This window comes from Castor canadensis, chromosome 16 (assembly GCF_047511655.1).
Source record: "Castor canadensis chromosome 16, mCasCan1.hap1v2, whole genome shotgun sequence".
Lineage (NCBI taxonomy): Eukaryota > Metazoa > Chordata > Mammalia > Rodentia > Castoridae > Castor > Castor canadensis.
In genome coordinates, this window is record NC_133401.1 from 70,982,775 (window position 1) to 71,006,029 (window position 23,255).

General features: G+C 44.3%; 1 pseudogene; it reads left to right on the forward strand.

The window, feature by feature from the left end:
- The first annotated feature begins 4,913 nt into the window (after window positions 1-4,913).
- LOC109689512 (butyrophilin-like protein 9) lies at window positions 4,914-23,255 on the forward strand (annotated as a pseudogene).

The following is a 23,255-nucleotide window of genomic DNA, read 5'->3' on the forward strand; positions in this document are numbered from 1 at the left end:
TTTCTATCTCCTCTCCCTTCTCCCATCCCTCTGTCTTTCCCTTCCACCCTCCCTCTCGCTTTTCCTCACTCCCCCTGGCCTCCTTTCCTCACTTACCCACGGATTTGGAGAATAAAATCCTCTCTCAAATGGTATATCCAGCAATGCCAGTAATACAGAAGATCACCAGCACAGTAGAACCTTTTAAGTAGTGTGAAGTCTGGAAAAATTTCACTGAAAAACAGAGTCAGATCTCAATGTTTGTTTAACTGCAAAGGCCATGTGATTCACATTTAAGGAATCCTCTTTCATCCAAATGATAGTTTTCTTTTTTTGTCTGAAGTAATTTATTTCAAGGTACCAAAGATTAGCTTCAAAGCTTTAGAACAATATCATTTCACAAAGTTAGGTGCTAAGTTGTATAAAAAATATTTTGTATAGGTTCAGATATATGCATTCTACTATATAGGCACTTTCTCTTATGATTTTTATTTGAAAATAGTCCAACCATAGTTTTCTACAATTTCTTCTGTACACTGAAACTTTGCACTTCTGGTTACACCTGTAATCCCAGCACTAGAAATGCTGAAGCAGAAGGATTGCAAGTTTAAGTCCTTCTTGGGCTACACAGAAACAAACAAACAAAACAAAAATCAAAGAAATAAAAACCTCTGGAAACAGACAAACAAAAATCAAAGAAATAAAAACCTCTGGATTTCTGAGTAAGTCTTGATCTATTTAGATTTTATGTTTCTATCTAAATAAGGTACAGGTTCTATTTCATTTTCTTCTAAATGAACAACTGTGCCTACATTATTTGTTAATGGACTTTCCTTACACACTCACAGTGTATGCATATAATTTTTCTTGAAATAATTTTCCATTAGCAGAACAAATAATTGCCATTCGTTAACCAAATGAGCTAGGAGTGAGTGAGTGCTCCCAATCGTGCAAAAGGAAGCATCAAAGCCTGGGAGCCAGGTGTGGTGGCACATGCAAGTAATCCCAGAGGAATACCAGAAGGACAGAAAGGAGAGAGGAGAGAGAGAGAGAGAGAAAGAAAAGAAGAAGGAAGAGGAGGAGGAGGAGGAAGATAGAGAAATAAAAAGAAAGGAAAAGAATAGAATAGCCAGAGCTAAGCCAGGTGTGGTGGCACACACATATAATCCCAGCACAAGGGAGGCTGAATCAGGAGGATCATGAGTTTGAGAACACTCTGGGCTACAGAGCAAGACCATGTCTCAAAAACTTAAATAAAATTTTTACAAGACTGAGGATAGAGCTCAGTGGTTGAGCACTTGCCTAGCATGTATATGCAAAGCTCTGAGTTCCATCCCCAGAACTTCCCTTCTCCAAACACTCAGATAGGCACTACTATTCTCTCAGGGATATGTTCATTTAGTAGCTTCTTTACACCAATTCTTGTTCTGTGTGACATAAGATGTGGAGCCAGAGCTCCTATTCCATCCACTTTTGAGTATTAATGGCAAAATTAGAACAGATCTAGTTTTGCAAATCTTAACCAGCTTTTATTTGCAACTCTAAAATCAGAGAGCACTTAGAATCAAAATCAGTTCAGGGAAATTCTGTGGCTGCAATGTGGTCACACAATATTTATGGACACAGAATGAAAAATGAGATAAAGAAAATGGAAGTGAGCTAAACAAACCTCTCCACCAACTGCAGCTCAAATTTGCTTCATTTGAATGTGGGTTGAACAGGTGGCTGCATGTGACTGATGGAAGGGTCAGCTGCTGACTGGTGAGACTCTACTATTTGTTATGAAAGTGTAGCCATAGTTAGGTTTTCAGTTTGCTTATATACTGAGTTAGGTTGTAGTTAGGTAAGAGTTTTTATGGAGACTTTCTCAGGCCAATTTTAGTTTAAGAAGATGATGTTGGTGCTTCATAACTACAAAGGAACTCCTCTGAGGTGAGAATGCCCAGTGGCGGTGCTTTGGGGAAGAGGTCTTCAAGTCACCCCAGAAATGACTTGACCCTGGAGACATCAGACTGGCTGGGTAGTGGGAGAGTGTGTGTGACTCCTACAGTCCCATACATTTCCAGGACCCAGCTAAAGAGAAGCCCTGCTGCTCAGTGGGCTTCTTCCTCTTGTTCCACTCATGTGTGTGCTTCAATGTCTGTGTGACAAAAGCACAATAATGGCATTGTGCCAACTGGCAGGCACAGGAATTTCAGCCTAAGGACCTTGGAAAATAGCAAAAGAATGTAATGATGAAGGCTGAAGGAGTCATGCTCTTGGAGGAAGGTTGATAAGAAATCCATTTTTTGTTCTTGAACAGTGCAGAGCAAAACTCATCTCCCCTTCATGACTGTCCCTTCATTTGTATATCAACCTGTGTGACTGGCTAGCATCCTTGTGAGAAGGATTTCTTACAGGTGTCTGTGAGAATATGCCAAAGACCAAGAAGACTTGGTCCCTGAACTCTAAGAGGCAGACTTGTGTTTGGAAATAAAACAATCACATAAAGACATTTTAAAATACGGTCCAGGAAACACTTACACAAGTTCAAATTCTAAGGAACAAACTGAAGGGTGAGAAGAAAGAGGTGTGCGTACAGACAGAAGTCAAGTTCATCCATGAAGATATCGGAAGCAGTTTTGAGCAGGATCTCGGGGGAAGAGTGGGGATTGACAGAGAGAAAAGGCAAATAAAATGCCACACGCATGAGCAGGGATGGACTGACAGCCTGGTGTGCTTGGCTGGTGAGGAGATTGGAAGGCAAGAATACAAAGAGAGAAGGTTGGAAAAGAAAAGATGAGGGTTGAGAGGTAGAGACAGCAGTGAGACAAACAACTGAATGGACTCTGAAGATGAGGAAAAGCATTTTACTTTATGAACTTAAGAAAGGAGTGGATTCCCCAACTCAATCCAGCCTCTGTGCTTGCATTTTTTTTTCTGTGCCAGGGCTTGAATCAGGGCCTCTCCACATGATAGATAAGCATTCTACCACTAAACTATACTTCTGTCCCCTGTGCTCACAATTTTATCTTACACTCCCTGGGCAGAAGAAAAGGATCCATTCATCTGCTTGTGATTTTGGCATAATTTTGTATTCCATCTCCTCTAGTACCCCCATGCTATGTGTGAGAATGGCCTTTGTGATAGAGAAGAGTATTCTTCCAGAGCCCTACTCCCAGAATTCCCTCAGTCAACCCCATAGTGAAGGCTGGCATACACCAAGAATTGGACCAAATGACCTGATGCAGAGACTGTAATGCAGTGGATTAACCACTGTCCAAGGGCAAGTGAAGGATCTTCCTCCCCTTCCACTTATAACCCACTGGGATTCCTGTGTTCACCCGCTTTTTGAATATGGCTTTCTGTGTTTCCTGGAGCCTTGGAATGGGAGATGCCTTTATGCAGCAGGTGTGATGGGAAACAGTTGGGGTTCTAGTTTCTGCTGGACAGTGCATTCTATGAGCAAGCAGTGGCAGATGTTATCTTCCTAGCTTAGTCTGGGAGTCATAGGAATTACTCTCTGTTTGCATTCTGACCTCTCCCCAGGCAGCTTGGGAGAACCCAGAGGAAGGGCAATCTTAGGATTAATGTTTCCTAATAGTCCTCTCTACAACTGCACGTTTTCTTCTCAATTCTGAATCACTTTAGGTCCTTTGAATTTCTAATGGTTTCTGGTTCCCCACAGAGCAAGGTTCCACTTCCCTGTGTGTCAAAGTCCTCAGCAACTTAGTCTAATCTATTTTTTTCAGCCTGTCTTTTTATATGCAAGTTTCATAAATTTGACATGGCAAGCCCAGCACTGAGGGAAAAATTATACAGGCAGGAGAGGTTGACTTGAGGTGGGGAATCCACTCCTCTCTCGCATTTATAAAGTAAAATGTTTTCCCTCATCTTCAGGGTTCATCTAGTTATTTGTCTCATCTCTACCTCTCAACCCTCATTTTTGCTTTCTCAGCCTTCTCTCATGGCCTTTTCTTTTCCCAATATATGCTAATCACCTCCCTTCCACTGAGAATGTCTTTGCCCCCTCCCCTCACCCTTACTACTTCCCTGATCATACTCTTTATTCAGTGGCCACATTAAGTTTAATCTGTTCCTGAGCCTTCCTCTGTCTCCTCATTCAGCCCTTTTTGCTGCCCTAGAGACATCTTTAAGCACACAGTAGGCCCAAGTTTTCTCCCTCACTAACCTGTCTGAACGCAGTCACCTTCAAGACTGTATCCACAACTTGCTTCAACCTCCTCATATGCAGATCTCTGGCACCTTCACAGGCATCTTTACAAATATCAGGCATTTCAGGGAGTCCCTAGGCATGTCCTGCATGTGCTTGAGTTGTCCTGTGCCACAGCTCTGAACTACCCCAAGGGAGAAAGTCAGTGAGTGGTTCAGTCAGGTGGCTGGAGCTCACTCCACTTCACTTTTTTCCCACATGCACCAAAGTCATACCATGGCCTACTTCTCTTTTGAACTCTGCTCCACTAGAGCAATTCTAATATAAAGTCCTGCTCCATTTCCAAACTACGTGAACAGCTCGTGCAGGTTGTGTTTATGGCAATGCTTCCTTGCTGGCCTTTCTCTGCAGAGAAGGATATGCTGGGTGAATTGTGAGTTGAGAATAAGCCCCTTCTCAACCTTTATTGCAGAATGCAGTCTTGTCTCTCTTTCCCTGTGACTGTGAGGAAAGTGGGGCTACGCAGGGACCTGTTCTGTTTTCCTAGAGCCCCACCTCAGCCTACACAGAGATCTAGGCAGTCAACTTGAGCCTTTTCTTGTGCCTCTGCAGCTTGCACTCTGCTCTGTAAAGCTCTCAGTTATCTTTGTCCTCCTTCTAAGATCCTGGAGGGACATTTTCCATGGGAATTTAGTTTGTGGGTTTTCCTCACAGAGACAGGATATGACGGAGACTTCCTCGTTTTGTTCTATCCATCTTGGGTTTTATAGCAAAGGGCTGAGCCAACAGCATATGTCCTAAGGTGGAAGATAGGTGAATAATTTTGTCACAAATAAGCTGTCTCCCTGAACTTAGCTGCCAGCCCACTTCACAACAATCATCCCCATTGCAGGGAAAGTGAGATCACCAGGACTTATCTGCCACTTGGAATCTTTGCTGCTACCTGAAAGGTATGTGGCTTGTTCTCAACACCTATCTTAACCTCCACCTTTCAGAAATGAAAAGCAGAAAATGATGGTGGAAGGCTCTGGGGAGACCATACCCTGGGTGGTGTCATCTTAACAACTGAGCCTGGTGGCCAGATGGGGTGTTTCAAGTGTGGCTGAGGGCAGATACTCATTCAGGCTAGCTCCACTGGGAAGGCGGAATTCGGATGTGTTCCACTTTTCCCTCAGATGAAAAGGATTCATCCTTTGGAGGCTCGCCTTCTGAGGTGATTCGTCTCCCTTAGAGACTAAGAAGGTCTCTTATGAGCCTATCGAAACCAAACCATGAGGCCAGTTTCCTTATGTGTCACTCATACTTGCTAATATTAGTAATCACAATACTTGTGGTGTAGGTAAGAGTAATAACTGGTGACTGCTGGAGGTCAAAGCACTGCAGTGGGTGCTGGAACAGGGGGAGGATGGAAAGGTAGAAAAACCCCATCTACCTCTTTGGACCTATGATTTAGGACAAAGGATAGGAGAATGCAAAAACACCAATTACACAGTTTGTAAAAATAGCAATGCAAAATATAATAATTTTAAAGAAAGATTCAAAAGCCAAGGGACTGGAAGTCAAGAGAACATGGGGTTGTTTTAGGAATTAGAGATGCAGCAGGAAAGAATAGGAACAAGACAGGTGGGCAACAGGGAGAGCATGAGGGAAAGGAATGAAGAAAGAGAAAGAGGGACCATGAGAAATTGTCTTTCTGTGGGTGGAGTTTGGCAGCATTTCAGTGTGTACAAGTTTATTCTGATCTGACTTCAGAAGTGAATGGCTCCAGGGCTCCTAGGACAGCAGGTGTAATGTGATTCCACCAGCACAGCTTTTAAACTAGAGAGTGAGGTAGGAAATAGCAGACTTCAGGCAGCAAGTGGGGAGGAAGGTGCTATTTAGGATATGAAGCGGCTGTCAGCCCCTCTGGAGCCACTAACTCTTCCCTTCAGGAAATTGCCTTACCATTGACCTTCAATTAAAAGCTTTCCAGGCAATGTCCTTGAGTGTGGAACAAAGAGAGTAAGCATGTGTGCCTCCAGTTTGAAAAAGTGCTATTGACAAGGTCTTAGGAACACTATGGTTTAAATTGTTTTGTCTGTGAGATTTTAAAATTTGTTTTCCTGGTGCTTGGTGAGTGGGTTGGTTGGTTGTGTGTCTGGATGACTTGTGACCCAGCCTCTTCTTTAGTGCATCTGTGAGGTTGGTCAGTGTGAGCTGGAGTTGAGGTCAGGTGGTTACTAACAACATCATGGTTATAGAATTGACCAGGGCTGGGTGTACACAGCCCTAACACACACACAGGTGGCACGGGATCTGTATGGAAGAAGGACAGACAAAGACTCTGAAGCCAACAGCTTAGGTGGGAATCTCACTCTATAACCCACTGGTTGTGTATGCAAGAACAAGTCCCTTAGCTCCCTGTACCTCAGTTTCCTTATCCACAATTCACACTTATTAACAATAGTAGTAATAATACTTATGGCATAGTAAGTACTTGGTAGAGAGGAGTGCTAAATTTGTGTTAATATTTGTTACTGTGTGTGTGTGTGTGTGTATGTGTGTGTGTGTGTATGTGTGTGTGTTTACAACCTCCTTTCCTCTAGCTTTAGTGATGGAAATCACATGGGTGTAGAACAACAGAGAAGTAACTGTGAATCTCTAGCAAGTCCATATCCTGGAACACACTGGCCCAATTACTTGCCCTCTGAGAGATAGCAGCCTCCTGGTCTGGGATTAGAGCAAATGCTCAATTTTTGAGGCCACCTGACCCCCAACCTGGGGCATGTCTAATGCCCTATCACCCCCTTGTGGGAGAAGCCATCTTACCACCTAATACAAGCCTTGACTAATTCCTCAGAATGGGGCCTGTCCAAATGGATCCATAAACCGTCTGAGCCCCTCTTGTTTTGGAAGGCATTAGCTAGATGCTGATATGCTCTTGTGGCTCTGCCTTAGCAGGGATCTCATCTATGTCTAGAGTCTAGAAGAAAAGAACAAGGCACAAAAGGGAAGATAAAGAAATAACAAAGAACATCAGAAAATGTGGCCTGGGCTTGGATTCCCTCACTGTGGGTTAGGCCTGGCACAGACACACACATTCCTGCTATCAGCCACAAAGGGCCAGAGGTCAGATCGTTCTGCCAGAGCCTTGACCCCTGACCAAGCTGGTTATTTTGTGAATAATGATTCCAATAACTTCCAGCCATCTAAAAAGCCAGGCTCCCTCCAGAGAGGTCTCAGACTTCCGCCATCTGAGAAATCCATCTCAGGCATGTCTGGATCCCAACATGTTCCTCTGCTTTCACCACGCCCCACCTCTAAATCTGAGCTCAGTGCTTCCATTACCTCAAATACTCATCTCTCAGACCTCTGAGACTATATTCTCACACTATATTCTTGTCAATCTGGGTCCTTCCCAGCCCATGGGACACTCAGACAGAAATCCATCCTTCATTTCCCTCTGATAGATGTTCTGTTGCATGACCCAACAGCTTTTATATTTCTTCATTGGCACCTTACCAATGATACTGCTGACAGTGTAACTGGGTCTCTGTGGCTGTAGGACACCAGGGGGTCTGCAGAAGGATAACCACGCAGTAGGGATGATGGCGGGAGAAAGCAAAAGAGGAACTGAAGGGTGCTGGAGGGTAGGAACCCACTGCAGACCTTTTTCCTTGGGGTGTGTAGGAGGTGTTGCTGTGATAGAGAGAAAGGAGAGAGAGGCAGTGCTGGAAGAAGATGAAGAACAGATGTTTGGAAGGTGAAGGAAGAAGGAGGTGCTGAATTTATTTACAGAGTATTTTGCCAACCTTCAGAAGGCTTAACAACCCTCTGCGTTGGCACTGGTTTCTTCCATTGTTCAAGCAAAGAGATTAAGGTTTATCTAGTTAAAAAGTGTGCCTTAAATCCTACAACTAACTGCAGGGGAAATATGAATTCAAAGATGCATTGATTACACCAGAATCGTTGACTGCTAGACTGTGAGATATTACCACAGGACCCAAGGGGGCATTAGAGTTATAAGGATGGCATTTGTTGGGGTTGGGATTGGGTCCCCTTGGCCAGAGGTGGAAGAAGGGATAGTTAGATGGGATGACTCCATGACTGGGGCCTCAAAGATGCTGTAAACACAGAACAGTGATCAGCAACTGACCCCTGTAATCACCACCTGAGGTCTCAGGACTGCATGAAAGTGTCCCAGGATGCCATTGAAGTTGGCAGGCGGCCACCAGGCATACACTCCATTTCAGAAAGAACAGAACTCTGTGTTTGTTCCTCTGGTTTGTGGACCTGATGTTCCAGGGCAAAGAGAAGGAAAACCAAGTTTGGGTCATAGTGGTAAGGAAGGGAGAAAAAAATGCATCTGAGATTCTTCAGAGATTTCCCTTTGTTTGGGGAACATCACTAACTCTGGAGAAGGGTGATGCTGAGCCCCCCCACAATGTATGGCTCTATTCTTGGCTCTAAATAATACACACCTCCGAAGCTGCTTCCTCTGGGACCCTTTAGCTAAGTCCTCTTGCAGCAATGTGAGTTTGAACAAGGTCAATGACAAGTGTCCTGAGGTAAAATTAGAAGCAGTTCTCATGTCCGGTCATGGTTTAAAAAAATCCAGGTACTGGCACTGGTAAGAAATTCAAAAGTCAGGAGGAAATAATTGAGGCAACAATCGATCTCAGGCCTGATGGGCTGAGTCCAGCTGCCTGCCCGATGTTAAACCAGCATTGCTTTATCCCTCTCTAGGTGGCTCTCTCTGCTGATGACAGATGGCAGATTTCCCAGTATCCCTGGAATTTTTGAAGCCAGGACTTCTTCCCAGAAGTCTCTTCTTCCTTACCTACCTTCTCCTCTTCCTTCAGCCTGAGGAAGCCATCTCAGGTAGCGTGTCTGATCTGCAATCATATACAATCCTGCCAAGCAGGATGTGAGTGTCTCAACTCTGCCCACATCCTCTGCCAGCTGCTAAAATACATAATGATTTCCATCCCAGTTGTTAAAGAGCCACTGCCCCTGAGCACCATCCAGCGCCTTTGTGCTCTTCCACCATTTTGCTAGTCCTCAGCATCCCTTGTACACTTCTCAGGAGCCTTCCTGGTAGGAACAGCAGGAAGAATGACAAAAGGGTACTAGGAAACTCTTTTTTGATCTGTATTTGTGCTGATGCAATTGGAAAAATATTTTTAATTCAATCTTCATAGCTTTTGAAGAGCAGGAGAGACTTCTCAGCATAGGTCTATCACAAAAGAAGCAACCAAAAGAGGCTGTAAATTAATTGTGCAAATGGATTAACTAATGACTTAGACTGGGAACCAGCGATATCAGAGTGACTGAGGCATAGCCCAGATCCTTAAGCAGCTCTTTGTCAAAGGAAGGGAATGGATGTGACATGAACAGCTGCAAGAAAACCATATCCAAAGACTTTGAGAGCAGAGCGAAGTATAAATAAGAGCAATTCTCCCTCCCTGGAAAGCCAAGCACAGGAATAGGGAAGGGGTGCTGTTTGTGCTGAATGTGCAACCTTGTGAGATGCACATTCTCCAGGAAGTTGACAGATCAAGGGAAAACTGAGGCAGGGTGTAGCCAGGGAGTCAGAAATCAGGTGTGTGGGAGAGACAGCTGAGGGTACCCTGGAAAAGGAAGAGGGTAGGAAGTTGTTGGGAATACAACCAGTGGAAAACCATGTGTCCCAAATGGCACAAAGAAAGATACCTATGATCTATGGGCAAAGTGAAAGATGACAAAGGATCTACCAGGGTTGAGTTCTAGGAACAGATTTTGGCTGAACTTAGAAAGAAGGAAACAGGACTAAAAGCAAAAAGGACTGGTTTGGGGAGAGCAGAGAGACCACATGGAGACACCATGGAAGAAGGGAATGATTAAATGAAAGATCAACATAAGTCTCAACAGCAGAAGGATCAGGAAACCCTTAAAGATTATTTATATATTTTTATTTTTATGGAAACTGTACATGTGTATTATTTTTTGAAAAAATAATTGGTAAATCTGACAAACAAAAATAGGAAATATCCACTCCCATGTGTTGGTGTCCTTCTTTCCATGTCTGTTTCTCTGCACACTTAGGCAAATATGCAAATTTTTCCTCAAGGTCCTGTGTGCATATTGTTTTTGATAATTGCTTTTTTTGGACAAATACTGCATTTCATTTCTGTCACAGCCACATTCACTCAGTCCCTCAAAGAACATTTGCACCCAGTTGGGTCAAACCAATGACCAACCCAGCACTACACATTGTGTCTGACTGTAATGTTCCACGGTTTAACCTGTACTCACACTTTTGTCATGGCAGTTACTTCTTCAAGAAACCAGGTTGATTGTCTTCATAGACGCTTTCCTTTTGTCATTTGAATATTTTACTGTGGATGTCTGACTTGGAAAGATAAATATATATTTGAAGAGAGTTGATTTTGCCCCTTGTTCTTGCTTGTCTTCCTAGAGGAGGTGAAAGTAATAGGCCCTGGGGAGTCCATTTTGGCCCTCTTCGGAGAAGAAGTGGAGTTCCCGTGCCACCTGTCACCATACCAGGATGCTAAAAACATGGAGATCCGGTGGTTCCGCAGCCATGCCTCAGACGTGGTGCATCTCTACCAGGAGCGGCAGGAGCTCTTCGCCCAGCAGATGGCGCGGTTCCAGAACAGGACCAAACTCATCACGGACGAGATAGCAGATGGCAGCGTGAGCTTGCACCTCAGCCGCGTGGTTCCCTCCGACGAGGGCCCCTACGGGTGCCGCTTTCTGTCTGGCGACTTCTCGGGTGAAGCCATCTGGGAGCTGGAGGTAGCAGGTGCGTGCCCTGGCCAAGCACCAGCAGAGGACAAGGAGAAAAGGGTTAGTTTGGACAGAGATGCTTTGCTCAAGTAGGACTAGAATCATGGAGAATATCCCTAATTTGAAGGAAGAAAAAAAAGCACTATTAAAAAGGGAGCGATAGGTACATTTTCAAATGAAAAAAAAGAAACAAATACTTCACAAATATACACAAGGACCTTTTATGAAAAGATGACCATTTTTACCCATAGTGACAGAAAGACAAACTAAAGCTACATAAAGACGCATAATTTTTGCCTAAAACTGGCAAGAAGGCAACAACAACAAAAAAGGCTGGAGGCACGGAGTGGCAAGTCTGCCACTATCTTGTTGGTAAAGCTCAAAGTCCAGGGCAGGGATATTTGGCGATAGCTAACAGGATTGCCTGTGTGTCTATTCCTGGACACAGCAATTACCCCTCCAGGAATTCACCCTGAACAGATACCTCCAATATAAGAAAGGCTTTTGTGTAAACTTAATCTTTGTAGCATTATTTGTAATTGTAAATAACCACACATAGGAGCTGAGTGTGGTTCATACACACATGGAACAGTCCATACTCTGCAGCTAGAAAAATGAGACGGAACCCAATAAGCAAATGATTCCTAAGATGCGTTATTAAGATTTTAAAAAAATCAAGATGAGAAAGAGGTTTGATGGTATGTTTTTGTGTACAAGAAAGAAGGAACATTGTAAAAAGAGAATAAACCAGAAACTAATGAAACCGGCTGCCTAAGGTGTGTGAATAAAAAGGATGAAGAAAGGCTCAAAACTTTCTTGATATGCATTATGTAGAGAATTAACAGTTAAACCATGTTAATAATCTTTTGCGAATTCAAAATATATGGCTTGGAGTGTAGCTCAGTGGTAGACTACTTGCCTAGCATTCACGAGGCCATAGGTTCAATCCCCAGCACTGCAAAAAATAGATAGATAGATAGATAGATAGATAGATAGATAGATAGATAGAATGGGGAGACAAAGGAGTATATATACCAGGCATTTGAACTCTACTGAGAATCAAGAGAAGACAATTTAATGGAATCTGAGGTGGGTAATTCTTCATTCTAGGGAGCTACCCCTTGTATATTTCCCTTGCATAATATGTATAGCCCCTCTCCATGTTTCCGAACAACCCTCAGGGATAGTACTGCCCCTGAATACCAGTGCTAATCTAAGTTGTTATTTACTATCCATGGTTGGGGACTTCTAGCCCACACACATGAAGAGCAGTCACAGTTCCCAATACAGTGACCTCAAATGGCTCAGATGGTGAATGGTGCCATGGATTTCTGGCATACCTTCAGGGAAGTAGCCTGATCTTTCTCACTCCTCCCGCCTCTCCCAGGATTTGGCTCAGACCCTTATATCTCCCTTGAGGGCTTCAAGGAAGGAGGCATTCAGCTGAGATGCAGCTCTAGTGGCTGGTACCCCAAGCCTACCATCCAGTGGAGAGACCACCAGGGTCAGTGCCTGCCTCCAGAATCTGAAGCAATCATCCAGAATGCCCAAGGCCTGTTCAGTCTTGAAACATCTGTGGTTGTCCGAAAGGGAGCCCATAGCAATGTGTCCTGTTCCATCCAGAACTCCTTGCTGGTCCAGAAGAAAGAGTTTGTGGTGCAGATAGCAGGTCAGTAGGCTCTGGTTCACCATTATTATCCTAGTTTTCACATTCTCCTTGTCCCATTTGGCCCAAAGGTGGTCGGTAAGGACACAATAATTCTGAGTCCCAACCTGGTGGGGCAAGTTGGGCTTGACATCTGAAAAGTCATCAAATCAGATATCAGACGCTCACTAAGAATGCAGCTGACTACCCAAACAATAGATGGGCAAGACCCTAGGGAGACAAAAATACCATGCCAAAGGCCATACACTAAAACCCATAAACTCTACTCATTAGAGATCGTCATGAGAACCTATGTGTCCCTAATTTCATCCCTCAAACAAATACAAATAGAGCACTCACAATGTACCCCAAAACTCTACCCTCAGCTTCTCCTCAGAGTGGGCAAAATAGACAACAATACAATGAGTAAACCACATCATACCCTGGAAGGCAGAAGTAGATGAAGAGAAAAACAAAGCAGAGAAGGGTGCCTGAGAGCAACAGGATATGTCTATGAATTATAAAAGGGTTACTGGGGGAAGTAGCTGTTTAGGCAAAGTTGAAGTTTAGGCTATTATTTAGCATCAAAATCTTATTAGGAGGCACCCAATGGACAGCCTTAATGTTCATAGCTCTAAGTTGTTTTAAGAGTTGAATAAAACTCAACCTATGGGCCATTTCACATCTGTCTAAATCAATTATTGCATTATTAGACCAGAAAGAAATCTCTCCCTTTGGGTCAGGCATATCGAACCCACTGAGCATACATGGTCTCAAGATAAACAATAATTTGTCCTCATATTGGAGGACCTGGCAGCATCATTCATCACACACAGTTCATTCTATGGCCATCTGTGCTAGCTGTCTTTATCCAAAGTCAAAATTAAACATCTCATATCTCTATGTCAAACCTATAGTAACAACTTGAAGCCAGGCAGAGATGAGTGTTTTGTTCTTAATGTTTGTATGTCAAAGAGATATCCCCTAAAAAAAACTGGGTTGTAAAACTGGCAAGAGGCTTGTTTAGGTGTCAAAATAATTTACCTATAGTCAAAGGAATAGAGAAAGAATTTATAAGTTCCCTAAAGGAAATGCTCTGAGAAAGGAGAAGGAAGGAATATCTCTGTTTGTATAAGGAAAATCCAGTTTTGTTTTTCTTTTTAGATCTGTGCATAAATCTAAATTTGTAGCCAGAGTTCTATGCCAAAAGGCCTAACTCCCATATGCCAAAATGTCAGGTCTGGCCACTCACCCCAATACACCAAATAAAGAGAAGAATAGCAGTGAAGGACAGAGAAAGCAAACTTATCAGGAGGCACAGGCACGCCATGAGACGAGGCAGAGCAAGCGTTTCATACCATCTTCAGGGTGCTGACATGCTCTTTGGGCTTAACTAGGGGTAGAAGCTGGGCAGAGGGCAAGAGGTATACATAATTAAGTGGTCCCAAGCAAAGTGTGGCCTGGCAATCATTATCTCAGTTCTGGTTCTTCCAGAGATTCCTTGTCAGTGCTGTCATCACTTGTGGGGAGCAATCTGGTTCCTGATGATCACTACTGCTCCAGAGTGAAGCCTCACCTTTGTAGTTAATTGCCCTCACTTAGGGGTGGTCTGTCCTTCAGGATCTGCATAGTTTCAGTCCCTTCTCATAAAGATGTTATCAATCAGTCTTGTCCTTCCTGGAACTCACAGTGATTGCATGAAAAGGACTCAGAGCAAAAAGAGACAAAACGAAAGCAGGGGTGCCAGGCTTTCATCTTGCTTTTAGTCAACTTTTGGACCAAAGTGAGGAGTCAGGGCTTTTTAGCAAAAGCAGTTTCTGAGAACCTGTTATCATTGTTGTAAATTTATATTGCTTATTATTTATTAAGTTTGCATATAATTTTATATGTGTATGTTTTTGTATGTATATCTCCTTTACAGAAGCTGTGAATCAGTAGAGGGAAAGAGCACAGAGGCCTGAGGGGCTGGAACAGAGGGCCAAGGTTGAGGGCAACAGGTCAAGGAGGCAGCAAACTCTGAAGTCCTTGCTTTTAATCCCTGAGTTTGTGCTGTGAAAACCATCTGTGGTGAAGGACAAATCCATTGTGGTTTAATGTCTTTGTAAGGTACAATGAAAATGCAGCTCTAGAAAAACAAAACTAAAAAAAAAAGAAGTAGACCACATATGCTAAGTGAAATAAGCCAGACACAAAAGGACAAAATACTGTATGGCTTCACTTACATGAAGTGCCTACAATAGTCAAATTTTTCAGACACAGGAAGTGGGATAGTGGTGTTAGGTTGTGAGGAGAGAAAAATCAGTGTTCAGTGGATAAAGGGTTTCAGTTTGGGATGAAGAAAAATTTCTGGAGATGGATGCTGATGACATCCATCAGCAATGTGGATGTTCTTAATACCCCTCAGCTGAACACTAGAAAAATGGTTAAGATGAAAGCTGAGAGTGTAGCTTAGGGGTACTGCACTGGCTTCAAATGCACAAGGTGCTGAGTTTGATTCCCAACACTTGAAACAAAGGGGTGGGAGACAGGTAAGGTGATAGGCTTGTTTTGTATAGTTTACCACCATGTTTTAAAAGATAAAAATATTCTTTAAAGAGAGACTTTGGAGAGAAAAGTACCATTTAAAAATGGAATTATTAAATTGCCACAAGAGTTTCTAAAGGGTTACTGTCAGTTTTTGCTCTCCTCTCTTCATCTTCTGGCCACTGTCCACCTTAGCATTGGCCTTGGCCATATCCTGCCTGGAGCAGATGCCCCCCCTAGGGATTTGGGGAGCAATCTTTAGCATGCTACTGCTTTGTTAGCAATTCTTCCAAAGGTGTGTGGAGAACGATGTAGAAACCAATTGCAAGAAGCAAAGAGACAACTTGTGGATTCCACAGCAGGGTAGAACAATTACTGGGCTTCAGACATAAGCAAAACACTGTGGACTCTCCATTCCTTCAGACATACAGCAGGAGCAGGAAGAAAGGAGGGAGGTCAGTTCTAAGCAGGAGCAGGGGTGAGAGCAGCACTAGCACCTCCATTCACTTCCTGCAGTTTACATCACTTTCTCCTTCCTCTGAGCAAGTTCAAGTTCACCACCATTCCACCTGATCCCACCAGAAGAGAAAGCCATGCACCTGCTCTCACACTCAATTTACAATGACTCTAGGGGACCCAGAAGGTTTAGTCAGCCAAACAAAGGACACTTGAAAGATTTTCCAGCACAGGGGGTCCAAGACAGTCTTGTTTCAGTGGTTAGTGGCACCTAAATGGAGACAACTCTCTGGGGGTATTTTCCAGACATATTTTTACCGGGACCTTCCCCCTGGAAGAAACCTTTCCTTGGGACCCTGGTGGCACTGCCACTCCTCCTGGCCCTCCTTTCATCGCTGGCACTGTACTACATTCGCAAGCAGCGGCAGTCCCAAGGTATGCATGCCCCTCAAGACTGGTTTTGCTCAGAGGAACATGGTGGAGGGGACATTGAGGGACACCCTGGCAAGTACTGGACCCCAGAGTGGCTTATGGAAGCACTCTCCTGCCCTAGTTGGAATGGGACCAAGAAATGGGCACGGGAGGACATATAATCAATCTTCTCCTCTTTTTTTCTTCCTTTCAGCAAAGCTAAAGAAGCAGGCAGAGAAGGACCAAGGTAAGTTGGGGTGGAGGAGCACTCTAAGAACACATCCCTGAGCAGCGCGAAGGAGGCTCTGGGTCACCAAAAAGAACCATTGAGCACGAGGAAGGATTTAGGAGCAGGGCAAAGAGAGAGAATGGGACAGAAGTTTGCTCTTCCCCTTCCCTTCCTCCACTGGATTGTGTCCAGCCCAAACATGGCACAGTGAGACTTCAGTGACCATGGATCTGTCCTACCTGAGATTCCTCTTTTCCTTTCCTTTCCAGGAAAACTGACTGCACAGCTTGGTAAGTTTGGGGTTTCCCCACCCACAGTGTAGGCTGCTAACCACTGGGAGGGAAGGAGACCTTCTGTGGTTTTAGGCTTCTTTTGGGGAGAAATGGATTGTACCCATTTAATTCTAAACCAAGCCTTATAGGCTTCTCCTCTCCAAAGGGGCTGAAAGGACAATGGGTGCATACCCTTGTGGGTACACAGCTGCCAAAATCTGACTGGAGAACTTTTACACAGACTCTGCCAGCCCCTTTCCTGCAAACTACATGATTCAGTTAAAATTCTACCATTAAACGTTTGCTCCCTCTGGTTCATCTTCCTAGGATACACACCCTTTTCTTTTTAGTGCAAATGCCACTGGGAAGGGGGGCAGTCTTTTATTTGCACTAAGGTTTGAATACTTTATCAATTCACTTTTCCCCCCAGATGAGCATTTCAACTTGAAATTATGGGGTGGGGGGGCGTTTACAAAAGATGATGAGCAAGCCCAGAAGAAGGGGAGATGGATAAGGCCCCATGGGTAGAAAGAAGACCTCAAGGACCAAAATGTGGCTGTCCTAGAAAAACTCCAGACAAAACTGAAAGGGTTTCAATCTATCTAGCCCTGCAGGGGAAAACAAACAAAACTACTCTAATACCATGACTGTATTTAGTGTATAGTGTTAACTTTCCCAGGAACATTTGTTTTTACAGAGAAGAAAAAGTGGAGAGATGGAAAGAATGCATTCTAGTGACAAAATCTCAGAGTCTTTGACATCATGCCAGGGGACAACTGAGTGTGATGTTCTTCCAGCACTTGAAGTACTCGGTACATGACCCTGAGAGTTACACAGGCTGTACTTATTTTCCTGGACTTAATCAGGAGCTCCTCCCCAGGAAAAGGTTGTGATTTCAGGGTGAAGCAGTAGCTTCTTCAAACCAGATCTGAGCATTGGGAAAAAACTCTTAGTAGCAAACCAGCTTGGTGCAGCTTTCTACCTCTGAATGACTAGGATGGGGCATCAGAATCCCGCATGTGGAATCCTGGCAAGTTGGAAACAAGGATGGGGTTTTGGTTTGCAGTGGTTTAAGAATAAGGAACCTCTTCAGTGACTTAGTAACCTAGGAAGAAGTTTGGAAGATGATTCCACTCATTGATGGTTTCTCTGTTTTGCTTATAGAGAAGCTTCAGACAGAGCTTGGTAAGTGACCCCTCTTAGAACTATTCCATCCTGTTATCTCATGTCCCAACCCGGTATGAAGCCCAGGGTGGAGCACTGCTGGTTCCTTGGGTGGCTGGAGAAGGGTGGAAACAGCAGGGGTGGTGTAAAATGCGATGTGTGAACAGGGAAGCTGCAGTGTCCTGATGTTCTTATTCTGTTTTTCCTTTGCTATTTCAGACTGGAGAAGGAGTGAAGGCTAGGCAGGTGAGTGAAGCCTATTTCTCTCCCACTCATTCTCATTATTCTTCCTGACTGACCCATGTTGGAGTTACATACCAGGAAGCCCATTATAAGTTGAAAATGTCCTGGTTGGAAATGCTTTTAATGAACCCAACTCTGGCAAACATAGCTCAGCAACACAGCACACTGTAGATTTCTGGTCAGTTAACCATGTTATCTTGTATGGTTTCCCAACATCTCCAAAGAATATCATACCATGTATCACTAGCCTGAAAAACAATTCACATTCAAAACCTGAAGTAGAGTTTCTATTGACCGCACATGTCTTTCACACCATTGTAATGTCAAAAAAGCAGAATCACTAGGTCAAGCCACCATACACAAGGGACCATAGGAACATTGCAGCATGTTGGTACTCACCCTGATTAACCTGCCACTCATCTGCCTCCATTCCAAGCCTAACTGCACATATTACTCTACATCACTTAATAGGGGCTAGACTCCAGTTTTACCTTTATGTTTATTTTTATATTGTTCTGAAGCCTAAAAATGCTGGAAACCATTGGTTCTTATCCTGGTTGCTGTCACAATCACCTGGTGTCTATACTCAAAGACTGCCTGTGGGTCTGGAGAGGCACATTATAATATATGTAAATATTTCTCTCCATAATTCCCAGTATTCCCCCAATAAGGCAGTCTATTGTACATCTTTAGTATATATTCTTAAAAATGTGAATTCCTATTTTGTGTATACATTTTAGTCATGTAAATGACATGCACAGTCTCATGTTGCTTCTTGCTTTTTCCATGCATCTCATTTGAATATCTGTCCCATGTGAGCATCTGGTCTGTTTCTCTTTGCTGCAGAGCACTCCACTTTAGCCAGCTGCTCTCCTGGAGTAGACAACCAGGCTGCCTCTGACTCCCCACCACCTCAGACAGCATTGAATCCATAGCTTCAAATGTGTCCCTATCACCCTACATGGAGATGTTTCTGGGATGCATACACAGGAGGGGAATTGCTGGCCCATGGGGATTGTCCACTAGTGGGACAGAGGGCTTTCAGAGTACCATCATCCTGCCATCAGCACTACATGGAGGTTCTGTGTGCACGCATCCAACGTGAGCTAGCTTTCAAAATTTACAGACAATAGGATAAATGATTGCTCAATGACTACTAAAAAGTTTGAGCACACCTCTATATTAGTTGGTTTTTGTGGCTTCCTCTTCTGAAAACCTCCAGTTCACAACTTTTGCCCATTTTTCTTAAGGGTTGCTGTCTTTTGCTTGGTGTGTGTGTGTGTGTGTGTGTGTGTGTGTGTGTGTGTGTGTGTGTGTGTATGTATATGTATATATTTCCCACATTGGTATTGTCAATTCCTTTTTCCATTATGTCATCTGGCATTAGTCCTTTCCAGGTTCCACTGCTGAAAAGAAATTATTAATTTTTTACCTGGTACAATGGCTCATGCCTGTAATCCTATCTATTCAGGAGGTGGAGATCAGGAGTATGATATTTCAAGGTCAGTCTGGGCAAAAAGTTAGACCCCAAATCAACAAAATAAACTAGGCCTTGTGGTGCATGCCTGTGATCCCAGCCAAGTGGAAGGCATAGATAGGAGGATCGTAGCTGAGGCTGACCCAGGCAAAGAGCACAAGACCCTATCTGAAAAATAACAAAAGAAAAATGGAGGCACCAGGATCTGACGCAAGTGGCACAGCACTTGCCTAGCAAGTGTGAGACCCTGAGTTCAAACCTCAGTAGTGCCAGAAAAAAAAAGAAGTTACTATTTTTTATAAAATCAAATTCAGGAAATGCTTACCTATGGCTTGTGTTTTTGAAGTTTTGTTGAAGAAGATCTTTGCCACACATAAGTCACAAAGATATTCTCTTCTATGTTCTTGTATTACTTTATATGTGTGTTAGCTTCCTGTTTCTATAACAAAACACATGAGATGATCAATTTATAATGAGGAAAGGATTATTTTGGTTTCAATCCATGGTCACTTGGCCTTTGATTCTGTGGTAAGGCAGCACATTGAGAGAGGAGTGGGAGCATCTGGTAGAGCAAGCTGTTCCCTTCATAACGGGGAAGCAAACATAGAAAGAGGAGAGATTGGGGTCCTAATCCACCTAAGGACATTCTCCGTTATGGCTGGAAGTCTTCCAATGAGGCCCCGCCTCTTAAAGTTTCCTCCACTTCCCAATACTGCCAAGCTGAGGACAAAGCTTTTGATACAAGGGCCTCTGAGGACATTCCAGACCCAAACTATAACAATATGTGTTATGTGTAAGTCTTTAACCTAAGAATTCTCCATTTTCTGGGTGGAAGAAAAATATCCACTGATTTTCCTCTGTTTGGTGAGACTGTTTCCCCAATGCTATCCAGGTGGAGATGTAACCCTTAGTGTTCATTCAGTTCCCATGTCTAAATGGGTGTGTCCACTGGCCCAGCTACCACCTCATTCTTTGTTATTGCTATGGCTTTTATGGTATCTGAAAGGACAAGTCCTCCTTCCCCATTCTACTTCCTTTTTGAAGTTAATAGATATTCTTAAGATACAGATTACAAGAAAAAATTTATAAAGTTCTTTTAAAAATCCAAAAATCGATTTGCATCAGATTGTTTTGAATTTATAGATTAAGTTTGGGGAGAATCAAGATTTTACAGAATTGAGTTATTCTATGCAAGAGTTACATATTTTTAAAGTTCTACTGGTTCGTTCTGATACAAAACCAGGATTAAATGTGTAGAGCTCTGAAAAAAATCTTGTATTGCTTTTGGTCAACTCTTTGTTACAAAACAGAACAAGAGGAAACAAAATAGAAATTTCTTCACAATGGCTCATTAAGAAAGGAGACCCATTGTGGAAAGACAGAGTGACCAGAAGACATCTTGGAAGGAGCCATGTTCAGCTGGGCCTCTGACCAGTCAGACAAGAGGCTTCATTTCCAACTCCTGCTCTTCCTAGCACTGCTTCAGTCTGCACACAGCTTTGTAGAACCCAGTGCTGATGCTAGGGCTTTACCCAATCCCAAATTCTCAGGAAAATGCCATCCTTCATGCATTTTGAGCTGCCCTCAAGGTTCCAGAGTTGCCGACTCAGCTTTCTAAGCCTCTTTTTCCTCTGTGTTTGGTTTCAGAGTGGAGAGGAGCCCAACAATATGCAGGTAACTGAAGCTGAAAAACTGATTCACAAGTTGGTTTGACTGGATCTTAAGTAGAAGGGATGACAAGAGCTGAGATTAAAGTCAGGTTTCTTCAGGAGCCACGACCAGGGCCTGGATACCAGACACACAGCACACTTGCATGTACACGAGACATGCAGCATGTGCACTCATGTCTTCCTACTCACATGTACACACAAACATGCTCCCACACATAGCTTTCCAGGTTTACCAGGTTCATTTCCTAACAGCAGGAAGCATGCTTCTTGGATCTATTTGCAAGGCAGAATGCAAAGTCTGGAAAGGAGCTCTCAGATCATCTCATAGAAAGGATCCCCAGGCCAGACATGATGGTACACCCCTATAATCCCAGCACTCAAGAGGCTGAGGCATGAGGACACCAGGGAGGACATGGGGAGACACTAACTTAAAAAAACAGAAAGGAGAAGGGGAAAGGGGAAGGGGAGGGAGAGGATAAGAGAGAGAGGGAGGAGGGAAGGAAAGAGGAAGAAGGAGGGGAGGAGAAGGAAGAGAAGAAAGAAAAAAGGGAGGAGGAAAAGGTAGAAGAAAGAGGAGGAGGAGGAAGGAGGGAGGAGGAGTAGTGGAAAGTGAGGGTAGGAAGGAGAGAAGAACAGAAGGAGGAGGCGGAGGCAGTGGTGATGGAATGAATGCATGGCACAGACTAGGGGATCTCCGATGTTCCTTTCAGTTTTAAAAATCCTGAAAGTGCCTGAAAGCCAGGCCCTGAGCTCACAAGGTGATCGCAAAGTCACTGAGTGGTAGGGCCAGCAAGAATAGGACCAGTCAGTAGCTTCTTTGTCTTGCACAGGGGCTCCATCCCATGATTCTACCTTATTTTCTGTCTGTTTTCTCTCATGATACCAAGTATCAGGAACCTCTAGTTCAGAGAAAGAACAACATTCTTCTCACCACTTTCAAATGCAGAGGAGTGACTTGCATGCATGCCATTTGGGGAGAAAGACAAGGAAACGGGGTTTGCCAGAGTGGGGTGGAAGGTGACAATTCCATGGATTGTTCCACCGGAAGAAAATAAAAGTTTGCTTTTCGGGGGTTAGACAGGAGAGTCCCGGAATCTCCCTAGCTGGCACTAACCCTGTGCTTCTTCCTAGTGGACGTGACCCTGGATCCAGCCACCGCGCATCCCAGCCTGGAGGTCTCTGAGGATGGCAAGAGCGTGTGGTCGTGCCGGGGATCGCGAGCCTGGCAGCCTGCGATCCTCAGCGGTTCTTGGGGCAGACGTGCGTGCTGGGCCGCGAGCGCTTTGTCACGGGCCGCCACTACTGGGAGGTGCACGTGGGCCGCCGCAGCCGCTGGTTCCTGGGCGCGTGCCTGGCCGCGGTGCCACGCGCGGAGACCGCGCGCCTGAGCCCGACCGCCGGCTACTGGGTGATGGGGCTGTGGAAAGGCTGCGAGTACTTCGTGCTGGACCCGCAGCGAGTGGCGCTCACCCTGCGCGTGCCGCCCCGCCGCGTAGGCATCTTCCTGGACTACGAGGCAGGAAAGCTGGCCTTCTTCAACGTGTCCGATGGCTTCCACATCTTCACCTTCAGCGACTCCTTCTCAGGGACTCTCTGCCTGTATTTCAGGCCCCGAGCCCACGATGGCAGCGAACACCCGGATCCCCTGACTGTCTGCCACTTGCCGGTTAGAGGGGCACACATCCCGGAAGAGAATGACCACGACACCTAGTTACAGCCCTTTGAGCCCTTGGATGCCTCTGTGGGCCCATGGTGAGGCGCTTTCCTGGCCACAGGGCTGGGTCCTGGGTATCAAGTCTTTGCTCTCCAGCTTCCCCCAGAGCGAAGGAATGCAGGAACCAAAATGTCAGCAAAGCCTAAAGGGACAAAGAGAGGGACCTTTGCCAATGTAGATGTGTGCATATAATTTTCTTTAAGGAAAGAGACATTTCCAAAGCTCGTTTGTGTCCATGGTAGCATTCAGCAATTGAGTGAAAATACACTGTTGTTGCTGATAGCCGGGATGCTTGCTGTGGGAAACTGGAAAGAAGTTGGAATGGCAGAAACGCTGTTGGACGGGATCAGAGTTCATTTGTATTGTCTTATTCGTTTCTATATATGTGCTAGCTCTACAAAATCTAGAAGTAATGACCTGATAGGCAATGGGTTCACAGTGGCTCAAATGCTAGTTGTAAATACCATTTCCTACTAAAATGAAGTTGGACAAATAGCTGATTCTACCCGGGGTCAAAGAAAGTCCAAAGCTTAAATATCAGTGCTAGAAAC